The sequence below is a fragment of the Callorhinus ursinus genome, unplaced genomic scaffold (genome assembly GCF_003265705.2).
Source record: "Callorhinus ursinus isolate GAN/ISIS: 27379988/994484 unplaced genomic scaffold, GSC_fseal_2.0 scaffold12, whole genome shotgun sequence".
NCBI lineage: Eukaryota > Metazoa > Chordata > Mammalia > Carnivora > Otariidae > Callorhinus > Callorhinus ursinus.
In genome coordinates this window covers 12,577,839-12,605,713 of record NW_027397074.1, presented here as the reverse complement: position 1 = coordinate 12,605,713, position 27,875 = coordinate 12,577,839, and the positions used below count along the sequence as shown (strand labels likewise).

The 27,875-nt window shown below is 34.4% G+C and overlaps 1 protein-coding gene across 1 annotated transcript in view; it reads left to right on the top strand.

The window, feature by feature from the left end:
* SEMA3A (semaphorin 3A) overlaps positions 1-27,875 on the top strand; it is a 472,351-nt gene that overhangs the window by 122,522 nt on the left and 321,954 nt on the right. The window contains exon 4 of the mRNA XM_073898730.1: positions 22,761-22,844. The gene's annotated coding sequence lies outside the window, so the exon portion shown is untranslated. The remainder of the gene's footprint in view (positions 1-22,760; positions 22,845-27,875) is intronic.

Genomic DNA, 27,875 nt, shown 5'->3' with positions numbered 1-27,875 from the left:
TATTCTTATCCATTAGGTAAGTATGTGGGGCATCTGATATTAATCGTTATGTGTGGCCCTAAATCCCTATAATTGAATAAATCATATATTGGAGTCCATCAATTCAACCAGCAAATGCAAGCTTTAAATTTGCCAGAAAATTAATATTATAAAATTCTTGTAGAGTAGGACATAATTAATTTAAAGTTCACAAAGGTCCCTGTGAAGGCACAAAGAGAAGTGCAAACGTACTATAAAATAACAACTTTTGGAATTATTCACTGTATTCTCTCTTCTTTTTCACTGAAGCATGTTATATACTGTTGATTTTAATAATTGTTGTTTAGAGAAATATAGGGGAACAATATATTTATAGGGGTTTGGTAGAAAAACCACAGCCCTCATCTTATTTCAGATTCTCATTGTTTTTCACTTGGATTATTACAATAGTTACCTGCTCTGATTTCAGTCCCTCTTCCAGGTTTCTGGGAACATGTTCTTTCTAAAATCCCACAATGTTCATGTTTCTCCTCGGATTAAAATCTTCCTAAAATCTTCTGCCATGACAACCTCTCAAACCTCATCTTTTGCCTACTTGTTTCATTAAAATGTATGTTTTGAAACATACAACTGCACATAATTCTTTGAATATTCAGTGTTTTACTGTCTCCATGACTTTATGATACTGTCAGTTCTGCCTGGAATGTCCTTATTGTTTGATCTAACCTTGATTTGCTCCATCGCCACGTGCCTGGCACAATCCAATCAAAAATCCCAGGTTAAAATGGTTTCCTTCAGGAAATCTTCTGTGAATCTGAGTTAGTATTCACCCCATATTACCTCTGTATCTTCAGTTTGGTTACATTTTTGCACTCCTTTTCCTAATGAATTTTTGTCCCTAATGAATGAATTGTCCCTCATTTGAGATTTTGTGATGCTTCAAAGCTGGAACCACATGTTATTTACACATGCATTTCCTGTGTCTAACAGAGTGCGTACAGGCTTAGCAAATATTTATTGAATGAGCAAAGGAAAGAAGTGAGTGGGTCAAAATGAACAGAAGTCAGTACAATAAAGAATATTTTTATTCTCTATAAACTTGCCAAAGGTTGTTGAAATAGAGCAGGTATAATTAATTCCATGTGGATGAGGGTCTATCTCATCAGGAGAGAAACCTTCAGATATTATGTGTAGCAAGCAATGTTGTGTTTATCACATGTAAACTTATCCTGAAAATTACCATCGAGTTCCTCTCTCTCTCTCTCTCTCCCTCTTTCCCCCCTTTGCTTTCTCTTTTCTCTCTTCTAAGAACTAAGCATTTATTATATGCCAGAAACTTCTCTAGGACATGGTGTTAAAGGGGTCATTAATGTTTATTTATGGTTACCAAACTCTCTTGCGACAGTGCAAATGAGTTTTTGAAGTGTAAAGATGGGGACACTAAAATATTTTTTTTCCACATAGACTGCCATAAAAAATAACTGGCCTCTATTATTGCCAATGCTTGTTCGCTTGACTCGTTTCTAGTTCTCTGAGTAATGTTCCTAAAGATTATACTGGCTCTTTTATTTCTTTATAATTTACAAAAAATACTTATTTGTGAAAAGGGAATTAGGTGAAATCCAATAAAAACAGACTACAGAAAAGAATGGAGTCACCCATACGTTGAAAGTTTAATTCATAAAACTCAAAACTAATCTATCAACCATCATCCCAACAAAGTAGAAAGTTTAAAATTTAAAAATTTAAAAATAAATTATCTTTGTGTTATATTTATTTTGTTGTAAATGTAAGCAAATATTATGTTGTTCCCATTAGTCCAGTTTTGAATTTTATCACAGGCTAAATGACCTTGCAAAAAGGAAATCAACCTTGAGGGTTATCCATTCATCAAACAGACCTCTTTACCAAGCTGCTTTTCTATATTGAAGTTTGCCCCATTTGCATGCTTTTAGGCTTGAAATCTGTGATTAAGTGCTACATTCTTTACATTAGCTAGTGATGGTGAAAGTGATGAAACTGGGTCTAGTTCAAAACAATGCTACTTTGAAAAAATAAACTCATATTTATAAAATGGCAGTTATAATGTATAAATGGCGATTTTACAGATTTTAAAAAGATCTCTTACACAGAATTATTCTAATAGATCTTACAGGATTCAAGAATATTTTTGCTTACCCTCACATTTTCTCTGTTAGCAATTGTGCATGCTCTTCGATACTGCCTTAACTCTCTGTGAAGGATTCTAGTATAATTCTTGGCACACACTGCTCCACTTCCTTTGCTTTTCTTTCTCCCTCAGTCCCTTTCTCTTTCCTTCCCTCCCTCAGTGCATCAGGACTACTACATTTAAGTGGTTGCCTTGCCTGATTATTCCAGCCCAAACTGACCCACTTGCTTCCTAACTGCTGTTAAATGCACCTAATCGCTTAGAATTAAGTTATATTATGAATTTTATTGTGAAAAATAGTGTGGAATTCTCTCATTTATAAATGTGCACCTAACTGGAAATAATGTATATCTGCTGAGGGCAGAGATCAACTCCTAACCAGATTTTGCACATTTCAGCCTGGCTCTCGCTTTTTAAATGGGTCTGTATTACTGTGCCTATAACAGCCTCTAAAACTTTTTTTATAAAACAAAGATTAAAATCTTATGTCAGGGGGCGCCTGGGTGGCTCAGATGGTTAAGCGTCTGCCTTTGGCTCAGGTCATGATCCCAGGGTCCTGGGATTGAGTCCCTGCATCAGGCTCCCTGCTCCTTGGGAGCCTGCTTCTCCCTCTGCCTCTCTCTCTCTCTGTCTCTCATTAATAAACAAATAAAATCATAAAAAATAAAATAAAATAAAATCTTATGCCAGGGGCGCCTGGGTGGCTCAGTTGTTAAGCATCTGCCTTCGGCTCAGGTCATGATCTCCAGGTCCTGGGATCGAGCCCCACATTGGGCTCCCTGCTCCGCGGGAGGCCTGCTTCTCCCTCTGCCACTCCCCCTGCTTGTGTTCCCTCTCTCGCTGCGTCTCTCTCTGTCAAATAAATAAAGTCTTTAAAAAAGAAAAATCTTATGCCATATACATTTTTTCAAAATGGAATAAAAAAGAATCGAGTAATATACATGAATACATTTCATAGACACATACCATTCATACATCCCATTTTCACAAGGAAATTTTACAAAATAGAAATGAATTACTCTCCATTTTTCTACTAACTATAGAGTGACTGTGGTTTGCCTATGGGTTTTACTTATATATCCTAAGCTGAAGTAAGTCAAAAGCAAAGGATTCAAGAACATATTTGTGGTTCATAAAACACTTAAATTTAGTTTATAATGTTTTTCCTTTAATTATAGAATTGGCCAATTTAGAATTTTGCTGAAAACCTTTATTTGACCATTACCCCTATGAATGGTCTTGCATAGGCAACCACCACCTTTCCTCTGACCGAGTGTAAAAGCTGTCTGGATAATCTCCGTGCTTGCACACGCACTCCACATTCCCTGTTCTGTCGAGTCGCAGAGGGTCCTTTGAGAATACTCTCACCCATATCACTCCTCTGTTCCACACTTTCCATTTACTTACAAGGCTCACCATGGCCTATCGAGTCCTTCGAAGCTCACAGGGCTCTTTGTGCTGTTCTCTCCTACCTCTGACTTCATCCCTCACCATGCCCCTCATTCAGGCCACGAGAGCCACACGTGCATCCTTGCTGTTCCTGAAATACTTCCACCAGTATATTTGTAACCTCTGCTGCCTCAGACTTTTCTCACAGACATTTTGTGGCTGGCTTTCTCCCTTAATTCAGATCTCTGCAAATGTGTCCTTATTAGAGAGGGTCTCCATGGCCTTCCATTCTAAAACAGCACCTCTTGCCACTCTTTCTCTCCTTTGCCCCGCTTTGATAGTTTGTGGGGGTTTTGTATTATAATTTACTACTTCATTTATTTATTGTCTGTCGCCTCCCCCTAGAATATGAGCTTCATAAGGGCAAGGACTTTGTGAGGCGCCTGGATGGCTCAGTCCCTAGAGCATCAGACTCTTGGTTTTGGCTCAGGTCACGAACTTAGAGCCCTGGGATTGAGCCCCTGTGTGGGCTCTGTGCCCAGCTGGGAGTCTGCTGGAGATTCTCTCTTGCTTTTCCCTCAGCCCCTCCTCCTGCTCACATGGGTTCTCCTTCTCTCAAATAAATAAATCTTAAAAAAAAAAAAAGGACTTGCTTGTCCATGATCTCAACTCCAAAGTCTAGATGTGTGTGTGTGTGTATATATATATATATACACACACACACATATATACATATATATATTAATGTATACACACACACATTCTCCTTAGTTATAGTCTATAGACCTATTATAAAAATAAATATAAATTGCCTATGAAGCATTTATTATATTAGCTATACTATTCCTTTTCATATGCTTTATTATGCAGTGAATGTCTTTTTTTCTTTCCACTCAAATATAAGCTCTTTGAAGGAAGGGGTTGATTACATCTGCTTAATTTTAGTCGTTGTTACAATACTGAGTACATGCCTTATACATTTTATCAAACAATAAATGTGTATTGAATGTAGAAAGAACATTATTTTTGACATTACCTTTCCCATTGATAATTATAATGTAGTCGGGGTTATAGTGAATCTTTTTACCATTTTCACTGATTTTACAGTCCATTTAGCTAGACATATTTTGATATATACTTTCTTTTTCGTAAAAATAGATAATGATTTTAAGACCATACACTTTCTGATAAATTTCACTCTCTTTGTAAAAAGAAGTTCTAGTGGGTCCTGGCTGGCTTAATAGGTAGAGCATGCGACTCTTGATCTTAGGGTTGTGAGTTCAAGCCTCACGTTGGGTGTAGAGAGTACTTAAAAATAAAATCTTTAAAAAAATGAAGAAGAAGAAGAAGAAGAAGAGGAAGAAGAAGAAGGAGGAGGAGGAAAGAAGAAGTAAAAAAGTTCAGGAATAATTTTTGAAATTTCCCATTAGATATTTTTTAAAATGACATATTTTGTTATCTGGAATTCTGATTTGGTAAAATATGATTGCCAATGTATAAATAATCATCATTTTGCTCTTTATCTGTCAGCCAAAAACAACATTTGCTTTGTTTCAACCATATGTTCTTTTCTTTTTGCTCTATGACAGTCTTGTTTTTGTTCATTCATTGGACCTGGCAGATAACTATAAGAGTTTGAATTCCAAAGCCAATTCAGCATTAACTTTATATCCATGACCAATGTCAAATCTGAACTCTATCTAAGAATTGTTGAGTAATCCCACATTAATCTTCTCTGTGTACCAGCTCTGACTAGCACTAATGAACAAAGTTTGATTGGAAACCCCAGTAGAGTACTATCATCCTAGAGAGTTTTGTAAGGAACCACCCTATGGATTTATCCCACCCACCTAAGTCAGGCTGCTGTGGCTCAACAATATTTGAAAAGTCTTCATACACCCTGTAATTAAAGAAATCCTTGACTCATGGTGCCGGGAATGTAAGTGGGTTCCACGGTTATGCTGGTAAAATACTAGTTCTCCAAGTCATTTTTATTTCTTTACACATTTTGCCATTGTGTTGATTTATCATTTTTCAAAATAGTTAGGAAGGGTAATACATAATTAAAAACTTTTTAAAAATGTATTTTAAATCACACTTAAAAGCTGAAATGCACTACTCTGTTGAAGAGAATAAACAGACATGCATGATTTTAAAGTCATATTTAAAATAAAAATATTTGACATAAATATTTTTATTGTGCAGATGTGCTATAACAAAGAAAAATTCATAGGATATTACTTTTTGTCTGTTATAATACCAAAGAAATTAAATGTTGAATTAAAAAGTAAAATCCTTAGTCTGTGTTGTATAAACCCTGAATGATGGTAATCAACCATGATGCGTGACTAAGGCGCACATCTGTCCATATGATTTATGACAGAATATAATCAGAGAATAAGCTCTCCATTTTTTAAAGAACTATAGTTCATTGTAAGAAGCAGTCATGTGTATATAGAAGCATAGAAGTTTTTTTCATTTATACTATTTCTGTAGGGTTCTTTCCACTTTTCTCTCCAAATTTACTCTTTTTTACACATTGCATGCTACAAGTACCCCCTTGTGAACTTCCACTCAGGAAATGACATGATTTCTTCTCATCAGAGAAATGTTTTCTTTTTAAGAAGTGAATAGTACTTATATTCTGCTTTAGCTGAAGGTGGTCTGTGATACTTGGCATGCTTGATTATGTAATGATTAATACCAAAAGAACATGTACATTAAAAGCCTTGCTAAAAGGAATATTAGTAAGCTTTGGCTTCCATACTGCAGTGAATTGTATCTTCAGAGGAGGGACTCGAGCTCTCATGAGTATTGGATATATTTGATTGGCATAAACATTACAGTATAGAGAAAAAGGCACAATTAGTTTAATGCCTATCTATTGTTAGCCAGTCTTCAGAGATCGTTTAAAAAAGAATCTTATCCTTGTTGTTACTTAAGTACTTGTAATGCATTTAATTACATTCAGTAATTGATGACATTCACTTAAAGATTTGTTTAATCTTTACTACAGGCTGAAAAGCAGTGTATTATTATTTCCTTCACTTTACAAGTTAGGGGGCCAGGCTAGAGTTGTAGTCATTTGCCAAAAGGTCGCCCAGCAAGTGAAATGGTGGAATCAAGTTTCCGGTCTTGGCGGTGTGACTCTGTCGACCATGGTCATAACTGCTGTGCTCCCTGCCTGTTAGGAATGGAGTCCCTCTTCTCAAATGCAGTCTCCTTGAGGAAGCCCCTAGTGAGTTTAAAGGTGACTGATGTGATTTCTCATTGCTTTAAATCCTCAAAGACTGTTTTGTATCTTTCTTAAATTATGCATATTTTCCTTGAATACAATTAAAATGATGATGACGTGAGATAGTAACTATCTTTTATTGAGGTTTACTTTTGAGAAGTATTTGTTCTACAAGTGTTGACTCATTTCTTGTCACAACACCACGATGAAGTAGGTACTATTACTATCCACATTCTACGTATGACTAAACTAAAGTCACACAACTAATTATTTACAGAGTGACAGTTTGAACCCAGTCTGATCCCAGATAATGTGTCTTAAAAGTTACTGTCTTGTCATTACTGCTGGATTGTACAGTGGAGAAAGATGGTGCTTTACTTAGACTCTAAAGCACTTTTATAAAGTAGTACGCCAACATTGTAATTTTACTCGTAATTATCCCCCATCTTGTGTCAGAAAACGTGTAAATGTAACTTATGGGAAAAAACTTAGGAAAAACATATAAGAAAGAGTACTTTTATTAATTAATAAATATTTGTGATATGAAATATGTAACCCTAACATAACCAAAATATAAAAGTAAAGATGAGCTGAAATTGGAATGATCAAATTAGACTGGCCTTATAAACTATCTATCCTCCTCCATAGATTGCATCCAAACCTCTTGGTTTTATCTAGGCAGAGTAAAATTTAGGAAAATGTAATTGTAATCAAATTGTTATTATCAAATAAAAGCCCTCGTTACTAAGGTCAACAATGAAGAATAAAATTCAGCTAAATACATATTTGACAAACATTAGGTAATTTACCAGGATTAATGGCCACTGTGTATTTAGTATACCTGTGGTATAGACCTTTCCGTATGTCTCATCATTTAATCTTCACAATAATCCTGAATGGCAATTGTAATCATACTCTTTTTGCAGGAGGAAAAATGGAGGCACAGAAATTAAGTAACCTGCACTGGGGAGCACAGCGTGTAAATTGTAAAAGTCCAAGTGATTTCAAATTTCTTACTTTCTTACAATACTTCACCCTGCATAACACAAGTAAATAATTGTATATAGTTTATCTTTTTACTGTGAACTATAGATGCTCTGTGCCCAGGTCTTAATTTATACTTAACTGGGTGACAAAAGGAGAGGTCAGTGCCATTAAATGAAAAAATTAATGTTATAGTTCCCCTAAAATGAGAGGCATAGCACACCATGCAATACCAGGTAAGGAACACCAGGTTTTGGTCAGGGGATAGAAGCAGGAGCAAGGAGAGAACCGTAAGCCTTTAATGGGGTTTCTACAGGAAAGGCAGTGTAAGGCAGAGACACAGCTTAGGATTGGGTAGTTTGTACAATCCCAGCAGGCTTTTTGCGATAGGGGTAGTCCCTAGGGGTCTGGTATCTGGCCCTGGGTTCATTTAGAGCAAGGGAAATACGGGCTTTATCTGTGAGTTAGATAAGAAGGTAAGTGGAGATACAGCTTTGGATCTACAGTTATTGCACATGAAAAATATATTTCAGATAAATTCTATACTACCCCCAAGAATAAGCTACCCTGGGAATCTCAGTCTCTCCCCAGGTCTGTAAGGTCCCCAAGAGATGTCACAACATTATAAGATACAGAAAGCTAAATATAGACACTTAATTTAAATATATATTTATATTATATATAAGTAAATATATAATATATATTTCATATATTATATATAAATAAATATACACATAATACAGTTACCATGACCATAATTAATGTACTTCTAAATTGTGTAATAGCTTTCCCTTTCATACAGAAAATTACTTAATAAAGATTCCTGTACTGTTCATTTTTGCAAATGGAATTGTATTTCCCTTTTAATTTTTATAAATAATTCTATACAACCAAGCACATGCATTTAATAATATAAGTAGTTGATACTAGCAATATGAAATTTACAATTTTGCTAGCAATACAAAACAATTTTTTTCATTTGTTTAATATACTTTTAGAAATTCTCACGGGGCACCTGGGTGGCTCAGTTGGTTAAGCGTCTGTCTTCGGCTCAGATCACGATCCCAGGGTTCTGGGATCGAGCCCCATGTGGGGCTCCCTGCTCAGCTGGGAGCCTGCTTCTCCCTCCCTCTTCTGCTCCTACACCCTGTTTGTGCTCTCTCTTGCGCGCTTTCTCTCTCAAGTAAATAAATAAAACCTTAAAAAAAAAAAAAAAAGAATTTCTGCTTGGGTTGGTGCGCCTGGGTGGTACAGTTGGTTAGCCATCCAACTCTTGGTTTTGGCTCAGGTCATGATCTCAGGGTCATGAGATCCAGATCCCCATAGGGGTCCACGCTCAGTGCAGAGTCTGCTTGGCTTTCTCCCTCCTTCTCCCTCTGCCCACCCCCACTCTCTCTCTATATATATAAAATAAATAAATAAATCTAAAAACAAAAATTCTGCTTAGAAGGAATTCCTGCTAAAACTTAGCAACTTTTTTAGTGTAATAGAAGGAACATACCGTTTTTACTGTATACAGAGAGAGTAAGCACAAAATCTGAAGAACCCTTTCTTAGGAATCTTTTTTCATGAAGTTAAGGAAATGTTTATGTCAGTGTCTGTCTTTGACATCGTCTCCTTCTTTACTTGCTACCCCCTTCCAGGTCATTGCCCTTCTCATTACTGTACCTCAGAAAAAACAATTACATTTGTATTTTTTTACAAAAATTGCCAAGCACTTCATCAGGGCTTGGCATGAGTAAGCCAAGCACTCTGTGACCTATCTACCTTTCCAGCTTCCCTTCTCCCACTAAATGTCCCTGGTCAAAAAATTGATGCTAAAAGGCCACCAGAGCCTAAGAACTGTGTCTTAGTATCAGGTTCAATAATCTTTTCAAATCAATTCTGTCACTGAATATCCATGTTCATGGAGTTTTCTCTCCCTCAACATTCATATAAAGTGAATTAAAAATAACTCCCTGAAATGTTGTCAGAATTGACATTATATAAAGTGCTTTAAAAAGGCTTTGAGTTATAATAAATGCCCAATAATAGCAGTTACTGCTATCTTGAACTCTGGGATTTGGTGGCTGATGCATGTTGAATTGCTATACTAATCAGCATCTGTGTAGTAGATAAGGAAGACTGAAATCCTGTGAAATGAGGCTTAATGTTTTATTCAACCTTGTTTATTTGCATTATCTGGTGAGTATGTAACATTACTGATGATCATTTACATAAATATAGTTAAAAAATACATTCCCAAGAGCATACCTACATAATACAGTGATGATGTCTAAGGGATTAGATCTCAAGCAGGTTGGTTTAGTTGATATCTGGGTGGTGGTATAGTATTCTAGCACACAATTCACATACAGGTGTGATAAAGGTGACTATATAAAAAATATTGAGCAATGCAGTGGTACATGAAAGTCATTTTATGCCACTGACCCATTTGTTCTATTCTACGTATGTTATTGAGCACAAAAAGAACTCTATTTACACAATAAAAGATAAAGATAGAGCTTTTAATGATTTCTTTATTTAAACTACGTTTCAAAATTGGGATGACATCATTTTTATTAACAATTTGTTGGTGATTATCAATTTGGTATTAACATTTAATAGCTAAAGAAAGCACAGGACTAAACATGGAAAAGCCATATTTCTATTTTTTAAATGATACCAGTATTTAAAAACATACCAATTTCATACTAAATGCCCAGGAATTATGTATCATTCATTTTAATGGATGGGGAAAAGGAGACTCAGATCTGACCTAAAAGCCATTTGATGGACGATTTGTTTTGCTCATTTCATCATTCATGCTTTGTTTCTTTTACTGTATAAAAATGTAGCTGATAGCTCCAAACCAGTTGTTTTCTAGGAAACAAATATATCTTTTCAAATGATATTTATTTCAAAGCTTAATTAGAAAGGAGGCATTTTTATGATAATTTTGCAGTTTCAGGAGTTCCTGAAGTAGTTGCATTTTCATGGAGTTTGTCCTAAGAAATGCTGTCCACCAGAGAACAGTTATTTCAGTTAAATAATTTATTGGCAACTCAGCGACCATAGTAACTGATGAAATATGTTGAGACAAGGAGAAGTCAAGTATAGTGAATGTGAAATGTACTGCGAATTTTAGAATAGGTAGAGCATATGCCAGGAAAAATGAAGAGTAATACCTATAAAATAATGATTATATTTGTTATTAATAGTTTTAAGCTGAAAAAATAGTGATATTTAGGGAAAGAGCGGTTGTGTCAAAATAGAAATTAAAACTAAAAGAGCCACACTATGCCAAAAAATAATTATTAGCCTATTACTTTTCACACCTAGAAAGGATGAGATGTCACTGACTACATAATATCATGGGTTACTATCATATAGCCTGTATATAATTTTCTATACACAGCACACTTGTCCCTAGAAAATCAGAGTAAAACTTGGGAAATTAAGTGAAATGGGAGAAGAAGTAAAAGTGGACTCTTAGCTTTACTGTTTTCACAGTTACCATCAGTGACCCAGTTTTGTTTTGTCTTTTTCCCCTCCAAGGAAAGAATCTATACATTACTTCCACAAGTTTTGTATAAAAGTCCCTCAAGGCTACATGCAACTAATGCTTCTTTGGGACAAATGTAGCCTGAGGGATGGAAAGAGTTTTTTGGGTCCAAAAGCTGAATCTTTCATTAATATGGAGAAGTGTCCTATTAGGATGATGGGTACCCACTAATAGGAGAACTTCCTAATGTGTGAAAAAAAAAAATTTTTTTTTTTCTGGTATCATGAGCTTTGTACCGGGTGTACTGGTTTATTTGGAGCCCGCTACTTGTGAAAGCTTCACCTTTTCCATTTTTAGAAAATGTGAGGCAGTAAAAAGGTCTTTGACAAACTGCAGATCCTGCAGAGTTTAATCAGCTTGATTGTGGGCACCCCACTGCTCTTCTTGTCTCGTATTTTATCTGACCACTAGCAGTTTGGAAAAATTTTCTTCTATTGGATTATAGTTTTAAAAGAAAGTGAAAGAATGTGATTTGTGAAGATTAAAAATCTGCTTTATAAAAAATCATCAGCAAGTCCTAGGAAAGAAGACTCACAGGAGCTCTGAAATGGTAATTCATGCTCTCTCTCTGTTTCTCAATGTTTCCAAGTAGTGTACTTTTAATCTTTAATGAAAGATATGATACAGCATCAGTGTACTCTCTGTGATGCAAGAGCAAAGGAGTTTTTGGTATGTGACTTAGTAGATTTTTAGTTTGTGCACCTGCATTCTGTATGTTATGAAATAGGTCCTTTGCTCAGCCCCAGGATTTTAAATTATTATTATTTGAAAATATTAGCTGATTTGCTTCCAAATAGTTCTTCATATCAGTGCCTATTTTGCTTTTAATGTTAAGTTAAAAATGGTACATATGACTTAAGGCAGTGGTCTTTCTAAGTAAAACAGTTTTATCTCAATTTCTCTCAAATGAAAATGAAAGAAAAATATGAGACAGTGGTAAAAAGCATGTTTAGTTTGAAAACAGGGAACACTTTTTAAAATAAATAACAAAAGACACAAGAAAATGAAGTTAGAGGAAAAGGACCCAAACTTTAAAAAGTGAAAAGAAAAAAAAAATTAGTACCACAAAAATACTAAGACGAAGTAATCTCTACAATTTTAACCAATGTATATATTAATTTTAATGTATATATTTAAATTGGGTAAATTTATAATGAAAAGCAATAGCATCGGAATATCTTATATAAAGATTTTATATCAAGATTTAGTATCAGAGTAAGGTATTTGAATATAATTCAAAAAATAAGTTTTTATAAATTTCTTTGAAGGAATTCTTAACCATAAACCTGAAACATTTGCTAAATTTCATTATTTATAACAAAAATATGTAATTGATTGCTTTTATCAGTATTGTATGGTCGTTTTTTATATTATTGTATCACATTAAAAACAAAATGGAGAGAAACTTTGTTGGCTAGAGATTGCTTACGTAATTGTTTAGGAAGCCAATAAACTACAAGACTGGTCGTAACAGAGAGAATTTAGATAATTTCTCATTATTTGTTTGTATCTATGATTTTATGACCTAATGACTATAGCTGATATTTCAAAAAACAGAGCTCAAACTTGTATGTATTGTTTTTGTGCCAATCATCAAAGAATAGAAAGTGTGTAGACTTTCAGATCTTGTGATCTTTTCTCCATGGGGCTTGTGTCTCTAGTGGTAATGTCATCAATAAAACCAAGGTCTTCTAAAGTGAAAAATATCTGAAGGATACAGTTTATGTTCTCTCCAGCCTAAAGGTTTCCATTTGCATATTCTACCTGCGCAGTGAGCTGACAAATTTACCAATTACATTTATGTATCTTTGAATTTCAACTTGATATGAGGGGTGCCTGGGTGGCTCAGTCGTTTAAGCGTCTGCCTTCGGCTCAGGTCATGATCCCAGGGTCCTGGGATCGAGCCCCGCATCGGGCTCCCTGCTCGGCGGGAAGCCTGCTTTTCCCTCTCCCACTCCCCCTGCTTGTGTTCCCTCTCTTGCTGTGTCTCTCTGTCAAAAAAAATAAATAAAATATTCCACTTGATATGATGCTTTAGAATCTTTGCAGTATTATTTTGATAAGGTTAATTACCCATTTGGAAATGAATGGCTTACTGACCCAATCCTCCCAGCTAGCACAGTTGGTGGAAAATTATTCACCACAGAGAACTTCTCCAGATAATAATCTTTTCAGTAAGTTATTTACTTATTCCTCATATTTCTACAGTACTGTGAAAGACTTATTATGAGATTGAAACAAATCAAACTACTTTCCATTAGTATTGCATTGTTCTTTTTATATCCAGAGAAAACCAGATTTTAGTCAGAAAAATGGCTTTCTGACTAAATCTCGCCTGCCATTTCCCTGGAATTTCTCCCACTGTACTAAGGGCATCAAATGAGTCCTTTCTACAGCAGTCATTGCTTGGCTGAGCAAAAGCGCCTGTCATCTCTGACATGCTGTTTTCTCTGCACCTCTGGCTTCTGGGCACTTTTGATTGTGGTGTTCAATCAGTGAGGCTACACTAAGTTGTGCTACAGTAACAGATGGTCTCAACATCTAGGTGTCTTTATAATAATGAAGTTTATATATTGCACATGTTGTATGTCCTTCCTGGGGCAGTTAAGGCTCTGCTCCAATCTTCTAAAATGAAGAAGCAGATCTATCTGAGACCTACTAATCTCAGAGCGGAAGGAAAAGAGCAAGGCAAGAACCATGAGCTGGATTTTGAAGCTTCTGCTCAGATGTGGCACATTTATTTGCAGTCACATGTCATTGCCCAAAGCAAGTCATATGACTATGTAAAAAGTCACTGGTGCTGGAAGTCTAATCTTCCTGCAGGGACTGGTCCAATGGGGAGCAGCAAGACTCATCTTGACAACAATACAATCTACCCAAAGTCTGGTCACAAATATTCACTTCCCTCTGTTACATAAAATTCCATCTCATCACAGTGTCTGACTCAAAATCTAGAACCAGATGAAGATCTTAATCTGAAGAACTAGGAACTAAAAAAACCATTTATCTACTTTATCCCCCTGCCCAACCACACACACACACACACACACCCCTTCTAATACACTGTAGTGGAACAGCAAGATACTTTTAATCAAAGGAGAAAAAGTGAATTACAAAGCAGTCACCATGTCGATCATAGCAAATTTGAAATGATAGTGGGCATGATCCTTTCCTGGTTCTGGAAATTTCCTGGAATGTTCCCTGATTGCTCCCCAGTTCTAAAGTCGGCCAGTAATTGCCTAGCCTGTTATTCTCAATCATTCTTAGCTCTATCCTCTGACAGATCTTTTACATTATTCTTCCTCCTTGATATTATCTGAAATGGGCATTGTAGAATATGCCGCCCGGCAGGCTAAGCAGCTTTCTTAGTCTGATCTTGCTGCCAGTAGAAATTTGGGAATCCTAAAGTTTACTTTAAATCTTGAACACTCACATTCTCTTTTATTCCAGGCTGATAACTCATTTGGCAGCACAACTTTCTCGAAACATAGTGGACTTTTATTTATAGTATCTTATTTTATTCACAACCATGCACCAATAGCCTCATCCATGATTTTTTCTCTAAACTCAGATACCTTGTGTTTTTGGCTTCTAAAAGACTTGGACCCTTTTTCATTCTATCTTCTCTGAGTCATTTCATCCAAAGGAAAGTATTTACTGGCTGCTACCTTAATCAGTACAGAGACACCCTTGATTTGCTCTTTGCCAAGGTGCTGAGTTACAATTAGTTTTTCTAACTCAAAGCTTTCCACAATTTTCTCTTTTACTAATTGGAGATAAGAAACAGTTTCATCTTTCAATGCCGCAGGCCTGTAGATTCCAGTTTCTCTCTGTTCCTGTTGACTGTGTCTACCAACTGGCCAGTACCAACTAAGTATGAGCATAACTTGAAGCCACAGCTCATTTAGAGCATTGTTTGCTTCCCAAGCGTTAGAATTTTGCAGTTTTACCAAATGTTTCTCCATTGCGCTACATGGGTTGCCATCTTTCCAACCTCCAGAAAAAAATTGCTTACTACCTACTGCTTGACCTCAGGGCTGATCTATAATTTATTGTCACTGTAATACTTTACTTTTAAGCACCAAATTTCATATCAATTAGCACAGACTAAGTTTACGCTCAGGTAATTAATGGCTCTACAATAAGAATAAAGATTTTTCTTTATTATTCACATGATAATTATTTTGTGTGATGATTTCAGTTCTGCTTCATTATTTTGTACCCAGACTCAGGAACTAGCGTATATCCCCAGGAAAAAAGGTGATGACCAAACAATGTTGTGGCCCCTACAGCTTCTGCTCAGAAGTAGACCACGTCACTTTTACTCACACTTTATTTTCCAAAGCAAGTTAACATTGCTCACTCTTAAGTCAAAGGAGTGGGAAGTATGATCTTCCTGATATGGCAGGAAGGACACAGTAGGGCAGGGTTGTAAATATTTTGACAATATGTAATCTTAAACATTAGTCTTAGAAGAGACATAGCTTGAAAGTACATAGAATTTGAAGTTATATGACTAAGGCCTGCTACTTATTGAGTATACTAACATGCCAGTTGCTTGACATTTTTGGATAATTGTTGTTTTTCTAATGGAGCTAATAATGCTGATGCTGCTTATAAATATTTGGCTTGATATTACTAAGATTAGTATAATATAGATATCTGTTTCACATATATAATATTAGATACTCACTGGGGAAAAAATAGAGTGCCATGTAATATGCAGTTTACAAGATACCTAAATATATGTTTGTAATTTTTATTTCCCTCATGTTTCCAAGAAAGTAAGCCATAGATTTATGTCAGTCTCTTCCTAATTAGAATTTTACCTCTTGATCTAATTACAAAACTAGATATATTCACTGAGTAAAGCCTGAGGGGTTTTTGTAGACAGGACACTATCAAAAAAATCTTAGGACATGGGCCAGGTCTACAATGAAATTAGAAGCTATGGGAGACACACTTGAAGGATAGAAAAGTTGGATGTTATATTTGTAAAAAAAAAAAAAAAAAGGATCTCTCTTCACTCATCGGCTTTTACCTGTGAACATTGCCTACACTGCTAGACCTTTCTACCAAAAGCCTACTCAACAAGCACAGTTTTACCTATTAAGTGTAAAAAGGAATATGGCACCATTCAACTTAGGAGGAAAGAAAAAAAACCGGTTTCTTAACAGGTAATTAAAGGATGAAAGCCTATTGTTAAAATGTTTGAGACAACAGAAAAGGACAATAAGGAATTAATTTGATTTATTCTCAAATAACTGAATTGCACAATAAATAGCTTGAGACTTGTAGACTTATAGTTTCATTATTCCTATAATTAGTACTGTTTTACTCTCAAAATTAGATTCTTTTGATATTGAGGGCAAAAGAATTTCAGGAAAAAAAACTTTAAAAGTATATCATGGCTGATATTATCAAGAAAACAATGATAAATAACAGTGTGTGATTTAATTAGAGTCAAGTGGTCACTGTGGTTGAAAACATCTGATATTTTATTCGTGAAGTTTTGAAAAGAAAAATGCTAAATTTACATCGCAAATAACTTTAGAAAAGAGATGTTGCAAACATCGGGAAGCTTCAAAAAATATTTGTACCAATAATGTTTATAACTATGATTAAGAAATTGTAGATTCAAAGTCTTCTAACAAATCATAGATATTCAGGATAAGAAAGTCTACATATTTAGAATAAGTGATCACAAATATTCAGAAGGAAATAGGCATTCCAAAAATTTTGTTGGTACTAAGCTCTTGGGTGATTCAAGCTTAAAGTCTAATTAAAATGTAACAAAGTATATACAAATCAGTTAAAGATTCTCCAAGGTGTATATATGTGCGCTGTGTGTTTGTGTGTGAAACACATGCGTGCATATGCTTATTTGTTGTGCATATGTTAGGCATAATAGCAGATATTTTCTAAATTGCATATGAATGTACATAATGCATATATATTATGAGATATGTATAAATGAAAATTTACAAGATAGCATTATTAACGTGTGTATATTCAAGCATTTAAGCTATAGCTGATTAGTTCTATAATAGTTCATAAAATTTTTGTTCATTTTTAAAGGGGAAACTTGTTTTCTATTTTTGTAATTGTAATTTTTATTGTAATTTTTAAAATTGTAATTTTTAAAAGCCTTCAGAAATTATCTTTTATCATTGGAGTGTTCTTCACGACCTTTTAATGACCTAAAACTATCCTAAGAAAGGTGTCCAGGCTGATTTAAAGTCTGCTAAAAAAGAAACTGGCAATTTATTTCAGACAACAATTGTCCTGACGGGTCTTAAAGTAAGGACAGCTGCATTAATTGCCTATTTGTATATACTTTCTACTCTCACTGAAACATAAAAATGATGTTTTTAGTTTCATGTCTCTACTCTAAATTCGGGACAGTCAATGACAGTTTAGGGTGTAGAAATTGCTTGCTTACAAAATAGATACCATGCAAATATTTTAATTAAATTGTATTTATTTTCAGCCTATGTCAGAACCAGTCTGAGATTGGATGATACGGGCCTGTTTTAGGTCTTTTGAAACCCTAGGTGTCCTTATTTGTTTTGGTGTTTCAAATACATTAAATAGCGTTTCAAATATATTAAATCTACCTTTTGTCCTACATTAAACAGTTTTGTTTGTTTATATTAAAAATTTGACAGGACTTTATAAATTTGCCCTTTCCTTATTATCTTCTGGGATTTTTTCAATAATTATTATGCATCTTGAGGGATAATTGCAGAGTAATTAAGAGTGATTAACGGTAAAAAATCTTAATTATAAGAAGCTTCAACTTAATAATTAAGGTTGAGAGGTTAAGTTTAACAGGCATTTAGTTTCATATCCCTTAATATCTGATTTGCATCTTTTTTCATATTCTAGAAGCCATATTAATTTTTTACAACCTAAATATTTTTCCAGGACCTTGAAAAGTATATGTTTGATCCCTGAGCAATTTTCTCTAGTGCCTAGTGAGATTCTGCCCCGGATGTATGTGCTCGAAATCTTGACTATGCATCTTTAATCCTCTGTTTCCAGACTTGGAGTCCTGAACACCCCTGTAGTCTAATTTGGATTCTCACCCCTAAGCTTTCTGAGCATTCAGTACTTGGGACCATCATCATATTCATTGCATTGTACTCTAGTCATTAATTTAGTTGTCTGATTCTCAGTAACATAAAAGAAGGAGATGAGAACACATTCATTCATTTACTCAAATATATACAGTCATTCAAATACATACATCCACTAAAAATACATATTCATTATATATATTTAAATGCTACTCTCTGCCAGGCTTTGTTCTATTCACTAAGGATATAATGGTAAATAAAAATCAAGTCCCCACTCACTAGAGGTTATATTTTAACTGCACACCTAATTTAATTTTGCACCTAAAACATTGCCTAACATATTGGATATAGCTAATAACTATTTTTAAATGCATAAATAAATAAATAAGGAAATTGTGCAATTAAACGTAAGAATGAAGTTATTTAAATTTCCACACTGTAATACAATTTAAGTATTCAGGACAAAACATATCTTCAAGTTATTTGAAATATAATACATCTACTAATGCAAATAAAAATCAATTGGAATTCTGCATTGTAAATGAAATTAAACCTCAGTTGATTAGTTTTTAATTTATTCATATGTTTTTCCCAAATGGCCTCATCCCCCCATCCTCTCACAAGAGACAAAGAGAAGGAGAGACGAAGGAAGGCGGAGGGTTGAGAGAGAGCAAGAGAGAATGAGCTTAAATTTGGAATGAACTTCTCTAAAAATCTTAATGACAATTTTAAGTCTTTCCAATCAATTTGCTATGTTATTTTTAAAGAAAATGACCAATGTAGGTTTCAGTTCAGCTAACTCCTAGTAAATCATTGTTCAATGAAAATAAGTGGAGCAGAAAGTAGAATGTTGCACTTGTTCTTAGCACATCCCTGTAGGAACTGGCAGACATCAGATTTGTCAGAGTCACAACTCCTTTAGAGTTTCCAGGAGAACACCGGGATCAAAGAAAATAAATAGGTAAGATAAAGACTTACACTTTATTTGCAGTAGGAGTTTCCCATTTAAGATTCACTTGTTACTATCATTTTAGAACAAGTTAAAAGTATGCTGGTTAGGAATCTTTACCTGACACTAATGGAACCACCTTTGACAGATTTTTTTGTTGAAAAATTATATAGTGTGAATTGAAAAAAAGAACTGTCAGGTTGGATCAGATATTCTGTATCTGCAGGTGCCTCTTTGGCTCATATAATGTTCCCAATGATAGGTGGAAAAACTCATCTGTGCCAGAAGATTCTCTACATTATCAAAGAAGATGCATATTTTCATTCTGTCAAATGAGTGTATTTTAATCATAGTTATAACTACTGAATTAACCAATATTCCAAGTGTTAGTTTTTTTTTTCCCAACGTGATGGTTCCATTTGATCAATTGCATATAGAGATAAGTGAAGTAGTAAAACTTCCATTGTGTAAATAAGCTGTTTTAATTAAGTTATCCACAGCATTTTTTCCCCAGTATTTTGATTCGGCCAATGTTTTATTGTTAACTAGAGAACTGTGTTCATGGCATAGATTTTACCAATGTTTGTAGTATCTTTTCCTATCAGCTCCAGTTTGTTTATAGTTATAACCATATTATATTTTGCTTCTCCACCTCCCTCTTATCATTTCTTTCTCACTCATTACTCACGGATTTTATTGCTATTTCTGGAACAACCTATGTACAGTCTTGCCTCAGGATCTTTGTATTTATTACTTCTTTGGTCTTAAATATGCCTTCCTGAGTTATCCATCCCGTTTCTTCCTTCAGACTTCAGGTAAAATGTCCACCAACTCAGAGAGGACTTATCTGACCATTCCAAGCAAATTAATAGTCAACCACTTTTGATCCTCTTATTTTATAGCACTATCACCTGACATCATGTTATGTATTTGTATATTGTTTGGTTTATGGTTTATATACAATTTAAGTGTCTCAAGGCCAGGCACATCAATTATGCTGCCTAAAATAGTGCCTGGCACATAGTGAATAATAAATATTTAATGAATTAATAATACACATTTACATGGGTTATGAACAATTAGACCAGTTAAGGTTTATGAAGCTGTTTATGAAATAGTTAGAACATTCATATCAGGATAAAAGAAAATTCAAACATATAAAAAATGGAAGCCCTTATATTTGGAATAAAACTTCCCTTTCTTTAGGCTTCCAGCTACAGAAGTCAGAAGGAGATCAGAATGCTGAAGTGTTCTGATCTGCCCCTCTGCAGGCCTTTAGGTCTTCATGTGCAGGAGATTCAACCAAAGGTAGGAGTGAGGCCATCACTAGAAGGGCATAGAGATCGCCAGTGTGCTCAGAGTAAGTTGACCTCTTACTGGCCATAGGATGCTTTCTGTGTAAGTCAAAAGGAAGCCCACACATCGTGTACGTTCCTCTTCTACAGGCCACCACTGTTGTGGGTCAAGGGGGAACCCATTCCAGCCTAAAGATGTCCATCAGAAGTCAAGAAAAATTCACACATCCTTTGCTGGGTCAGAGAGTACTATCATCAAGCGTCAGATAGTTATCCTGAAGCCCTGAACACCCCTGACAAGACCTCACAACCATCCCCCTTTCCCCATTGACACTATAGACTGTCTTGGGAAAATTGGGATTTGATTTCTCATGCCTGCTCTCTCATTTTATGTCGGTGGCTAAAAGGAACCCAAAATTTCCAAGGCATTCCTGATTCCCAAGTCTCTAATATTCATCGCGATTCCTCTCTGCCTCCTGATACCCTTTCACCATGCTGCTCTTTTGAACTCACCAACAAAGGCCCTTTATCTTCAACCACTTTTATGTAATTTCCCCTTTTCTTCTCTCTAAATGAAGCCTGATTCTTCTTTGATGACCCTTCTTCTCATGCCAGCCTCTGAGAGATGGCTAATTCCCTACCACACCACTTACATCACTGAGATTGGAGGTGAGGTGATGTTCTCTTGCTCTTCGGTGTCACTTCCAAAACAGTCTCCTTCCTCCTCCCTAAAACCTCCTCCCTGTGATCTCATGGCATTAGCGGATACCAGCTGCTACTCCTCTTTATAGAAGTCTTTTACCAACCTCTGGTTACTTCCACTCTTCTGTTAAGATTTTAGTTTTAGCTTACTGCCTCTCTCTCCAACATCTTTCTTGTCATACAGTATGATAATTTCAATACCCACGTAGACTTCCAAAACACTAGTCTCTCAGTTACTTAACTCCTCTCCCCCAAAGATCTTGTTTTCCACCCTATCACTGTCTTGAAATAATTTCACTATCATGTGATACATGTGTCCAAGGAATATTTAACATGGTATTGACATTGGAGTTTCAGTGTTTGCATTTACACTTGGGGTAATAGATTATGTCTTTACTTACTTATATAAACCTAGCATAAATTCTTTGCTTAAATCAACTCTTAAAGTTTTCCCTAATCCTATTGGATTGTGAGGGATCCAACAAAAATATGCTGTATAAATGCGTATAGGATAATATAGTCTGTGTTTCTCAAAAATATAAGTAATCTAGAAATATTCTGCATTTCTCACAAAATGTATGGTGAAAAAGCAGGAGTGGATGTAACTGTGAGAGACATACTACTTCAAATTGTAGTTTCTATGACTTAAATAAGATCAAAATTGTTTAATAAGGTTAGTACTTAGCCAGTGAATCTCTATTGCATACTTTTTTTTGTTTTGACCAATTTGTGTATTTTCTCATTGAGATATTTTTAAGTCTCTGGCCCAGATTTGAGTGGTCTTTATTTTGTTTTCTAAATTATTTTCATTATTCAAATGTGAAATACTGTATGATTACTGACAAAGCATCTGTTTTAGTAAGATAAAATTATTCAAAGGATGTTTTTATTTCATATTTTGAGAGATGTAATTATTTAAAATTTCTACTTACTTTTCATATGTGGTATAATTTCCTTATTCGGTGAGGAAAAAAGCTTTTGTTAAAGTAAAATCCAGTTACTTGCTAACAGTGCCATGAAATTACTGCTTAGCTTGGTTGTCAGTGTGAGCCTTTCATCATCAGTAGTGAAAAATGTTAATGACATCATAGCATTATGGACAAATCAATAGAGCGTGTTAGAGTTTCAACTAATTCTCAAATAAATCAGTTATTCTTTACCAGAGTCAGAGCCTAAATAATGAATAATTTCAAAGGACCTCAAATCCAATTAGCGATTACAAATCGTAATTTGGTTAAAGGAGGCAGAGTGAAATGTTTATCAAATTCAATGTCTACCTCCCATAATGCCTTTTTCCTTCCTACATTACATTTTCCTATGCAACCTTTAGAAGACGTTTATACTGATTTTTAATTTAGTGGAGCACCTATTAAGTGATTGCTAATTGTTTGAATTATATTGGAATTCTAAGAATGAATTTGTTTATTTTTGTAGGGTACTTAAAGTGTCCAGAAACTTAAAATAACCAACTGGACTGAACAAATGTACCTCAGGCATTAAGAATTTTTCCAGAAGGAGGTAAGAGATCTTAAAATATGCACACATTTGCATGTTAATGAGTTTTGGTGAAAATATAGATATACTAGCATATTTCTTTGGTGTGTAATTTAGAGGATAATATTTTTAAAAATAAGGGCACTTTCTGTTTTTACTTAAATAATCTTTTATTCTGTGGAATGACTTGGATATATGAGATTGCTGTAACATTTCAAAAAGAAAATGGTTTGTAGGGAAGCCACATTGCCACTTCAAAATGTCAAGATCTGGATCGCTACTATTTTGCTTTTTTTCTTTTTCTTTTTTAATCTTTATATATAGGACTTAGACTGGGTTTGCCATGTTCCCCAAGAGCCACAGAGCAAAGATAGCTGATGTGTGGGCAGATTGCCATCAAGAAAGATCCTTTGGCTAGCCTGCCCCTTCTACATTTCCTGGACCACATATGGTTACCATCAACTAGAATCCATTCAAAGGCTTGAGTGCCAAGCACAGAAGGAGGAGTCAGTTTTTAATGTGTTACACTATCTTAATTTTGACCTAAGATGTGAGACTGAAATATTACCCTTAAAGTAAAATACATTTAGAAATCTGAATGTATACATATTACTTTTTTTTTAACCCTCTTTAACTATAAATGTTCCTCAAGCTTCATTTCATTATAAGTACAAAGAAAATGTAGCTGCGTTAGGCTTACCATCACACTTTATTATATATATTGCTACCAGGAGGAACTGCTATTAGAAGAAATGAATAAAGGAATTAAAACATATATTTTAAGATCTAGGACTAGTGCAGGGGAACTGTAAGAAAAAAAACCCTAAATCTAAATATTATTTCCCTTATAGGTGTTTGAGTTGAATAAAATTCATTTATTAATTTTATTTCACTAAAACTAAGGAAGTACAAATTTTATTAAGTCCTTGGGATTTAATTAAATGATTATTTCTATTTAATGTGAGCAAATGCTTTTTTCCTCAGTTTTGCATAATTAGTATCAAGAAAACTAAGATTTTTAAGAATTTTAAGGAAATTACAGTTGCTATATGGAAGCATCACTTATGCAAAACATTTATCATGTAAGGAAAAAATTTAGTGATATGAGATGAACATTGAAGCTGTTAAAGTTAATACCAAGTTATTATGGATTTTTAATTTTTTATGGCACACACATCTCATATCTTTCTTTTTAAATTTAAATTCAGTTAGCCAACATATAGTACCTCATTAGTTTTTGATGTACATCATTAGTGTTCAATGATTCATTAGTTGTGTAGCACCCAGTGCTCATCAGATCACGTGCCTTCCTTAATGCCCATCACCCAGTTACCCCATCCCTCTACCCCCCCTCCCTTCTGCAACCCTCAGTTTGTTTCCCGGAGTCCAGAGTCTCTCATGGTTTGTCTCTCTGATTTCTTCCCATTCAGTTTTCCCTCCCTTTCCCTATGATCCTCTGTGCTATACCTTATATTCCACATGTGAGTGAAACCATATGGTAATTGACTTTTCACTTAGCATAACCCCCCCCAAGTTCCATCCATGTCAATGCAAATATTAGATATTCATCCTTTCTGATGGCTGAGTAACTTTCCATTGTGTATATGACCTACATCTTCTTTATCCATTCATCTGTTGAAAGACATCTCAGTTCCTTCCATAGTTTGGCTATTGCGGACATTGGTGCTATGAACATTGGGGTGAATGTGCCCCTTCTTTTTACTACATCTGTATCTTTGGGGTAAATACCCAGTAGTGCAATTGCTGGGTCATAGGGTAACTCTATTTTTATTCTTGAGGAAACTCCATACTGTTTTCCGGAGTGGCTGGACCAGCTTGTATTCCCACCAACAGTGTAAGAGGGTTCCCCTTTCTCCACATCCTCAGCCACATTTGTTGTTCCCTGTCTTGTTAATTTTAGCCGTTCTGACTGGTGTAAGGTGGTATCTCATTGTGGTTTTGATTTGTATTTCTCTGATGGCAAGTGAGCACATCTCATATCTTTAGTACTGGTAGGTCAATAAAGACTCCAAAATATGACTTTTGTATTGCCAGTTCTCTATATGTATACATACATATATACATGCATATAAACATATCTATACATATGTACAAATATTCATTATTGGGTTAGATTAATTTTTAGCCTTCACAGTACCAGTTTCCTGGATGCTAATTTTCATTAGTGCATCCTGTGCAAAAATACTAAACATTGCTTTCTTCTTCAGCAAATAAGAACCTTCTAATTTTCCAATTACAGTGATCTCATAGGGCACCAATAAAGGAGGAAAAATTCACAAAATGCATTTCTTGGATACTAATTAAAATCTGCTCCAAATTTATGGAGGCCAAAGTCAGACATAGTGTATACTTGAAGATCAAGCGAGTTTTTCAAAATTAATTTATAAACACATCAACAGTCCAAATGGATGAGTCTTAAAAATTATTGAATATAATTAACAATGTACACGTGGGATTGAAGTAAGATAGTTAATTAGTAGTCAACTAATGCATTTTTATTAAAGTCCAAGTAGCAAATTCAACTAAAATCTGATGAAATTTACTTCCAGGTATTGCATCTAATGGAACTATTTGCAGAATTAAACTTTTGATCCTAGGCTTTGAGTAATACAAATGTAAACTGGGGTTGATAAATATTGGTTTGTTGGAAAATGTGATCTGGTCATCCCAAATTGGAGGACTTGAGACTTTTTTTTTTTTAAATGTCCATTTCATTGACAAGGTTATTCTATCCCTTAGTTTCTCCCTTTTTTTTTTAACAGAAGTAACCTAAATGAGAATTATTGGCATGTCAAATGTATAATCAAATATTTAATGTAAATGATTATTTAAAAAGAGTCAATAAACAATATATTTATTTTGTTTGTCCTGCTAATCCTATTGTTTAATGGCTTACTTGCTAAGAGAATGCCAATGTAGCAAGATCCAAGACATTTTTTTCTTTCCTGAATCTGAAAATTGTTTTGCAATTATTGATTATTCCCTTGACACAGCTCCATATATGTTTGATTCTGTAATAAATTCTACAATAAATTCTAAATTGAAAAATACAGATACTTTACTAGTAAGCTCGTGACAAAGATTTCAAGCATTAAAAAAAAATAGAAGGCAGCTAAAGGAAACTGTAGTTAAGAAAAGGATGTATTAATTTGGAAGAGAGGAAAATGAGATAACATTCCACATTAACTAAAAAGGAAAATTGAAAATGTATGGATGAAAAGGTAGAAAACAATGTAAATCAGAATGCTAAAAATATCAAGAGTATTATATATATAATTTGTTATTCCCCTTGAGATTCAGTCAATATGACTATTGAACAACTTTGATATGTTTTTAGAGAGGCTGTCTCATAGAGTAGAATAAAATGACACTCCAGACTCATATAGTTCTGGAATTTCAAGCTGAATCACTTTGTGACCTTGAGAATTTAATTTTCTTATTTAATTTATTTAATTTAATCTCATTTCATTAATTAACTAAGTTGTATTTAATTTTCTCATTTATACATTGAGACTACTTTTTACTTACCTACTTTTACTTGCTTATAATTTTTACAAATTTTGAAATATTTTATGATTTTTTAAATTACATTTTCAAGTGTACGGTATAGTTTTCTCCTTGAATACTTTCAAACTACTTTTTATTCATTTTATTTTTCAAAAGTGTTCTGCTCTTTTTCTGGTTGTTTAACTCTTATTTTTCTACTCAAGATTATAAACTTTTCAAGATTAAAAATATTTTTTCTTATTTATGCCTGCCCCTGCCCATCAGTTTGAGAGATAGACTTTATTTAGTGAGTGACTAAAGGAAAGAATAAGAACTTTTTTATATAGACATGTTGCTGCTGAATTGAATTAAGCTGAAACCATTTAAAACATTTAAATACTCTTTTAAAAAGTCACTATTTAGAAGATAGACTTTTTTTCCAAATGAAAAATCCTTTTGACTCAATATACCCACCTTTAAATTTAGCTTGTTTAATTTTATTTCTAAATAAGGTCTCTTAGCTTATAACATAATAATATCTTATTCTGCTTTAACCACTTCTAAGTTTTTTCAAGGAATTAGAATGTATTTTCTTTATCATAGATTTTCCTAGCTATCTTTCAAAGAAAGAGAGAAAGGTAGATAGCTCAGATGTGTAAGAAAATCATTCTGGAACTGAGCTCCCATTCAATAATAGTAACAAGAAACCATAGTGATCTGCTTAACTAGCAAGCCCTCATCTCCTCACCTTGGCTCAGATGATAGTGACCACAGGGTCAGAAGGTGTGCTTAGCGGCGTGGCCTCACACCTGAGAAAAATCTAACCCTTGCCTAACCTCCTCTGTATCTAGTGAGGGTGGGATCGGTGTGGCCATGAGTAGGGCAGAAGTGTTACCAACCCCTGAAAAATTTCATTGTTTGTATGTTTGTACAAATTCTCTATCTGATTCAGATGGAATCATTTAGTTATTTTTCTAGCTAATAATTCCTTCTTCATACTGTTCTTTTTCTTCTTCTCCTTCTACCTTTGATAATTTGTGCTAAATGTTTTTAGGTCCACAGAACTTCTGAGCCAGAAGGGTTTTAAGAAATCATTTCGTTGTTTACATAAGGAAACTAAGGCCAAGATAAATCTAATACAAGTTACAGACACCAGGAACCCAAGCTCCAAACTCTAATTTTAGAGTTCGTTCTTTTATTTCATAATATCTTGTTCCCAAGATACTCTTTTTGCTGCACTTTCTTTCTTACTCATTTTAGGATTATCTGTTGACAGTTTCTATTATTTATCAGCATTGTCTTCAACTGAAATTTGTAACTTATATAGACAAAATAAAGAGGTGACATCCTCTTCTTCCACAAAGACAAGCCTGTCAGTAGGTAAAAATAATTGAGCAAGGAAGATTGGGTAATAAGAGAAACATGTACATAATACACTACCTCAGGGAACAGCCCTGTTCAGGGAATGACATTTTATGGCTGGCTAAATATATATTGAGATATAGATAGATAGATAGATAGATAGATAGATAGATAGATAGATAGATA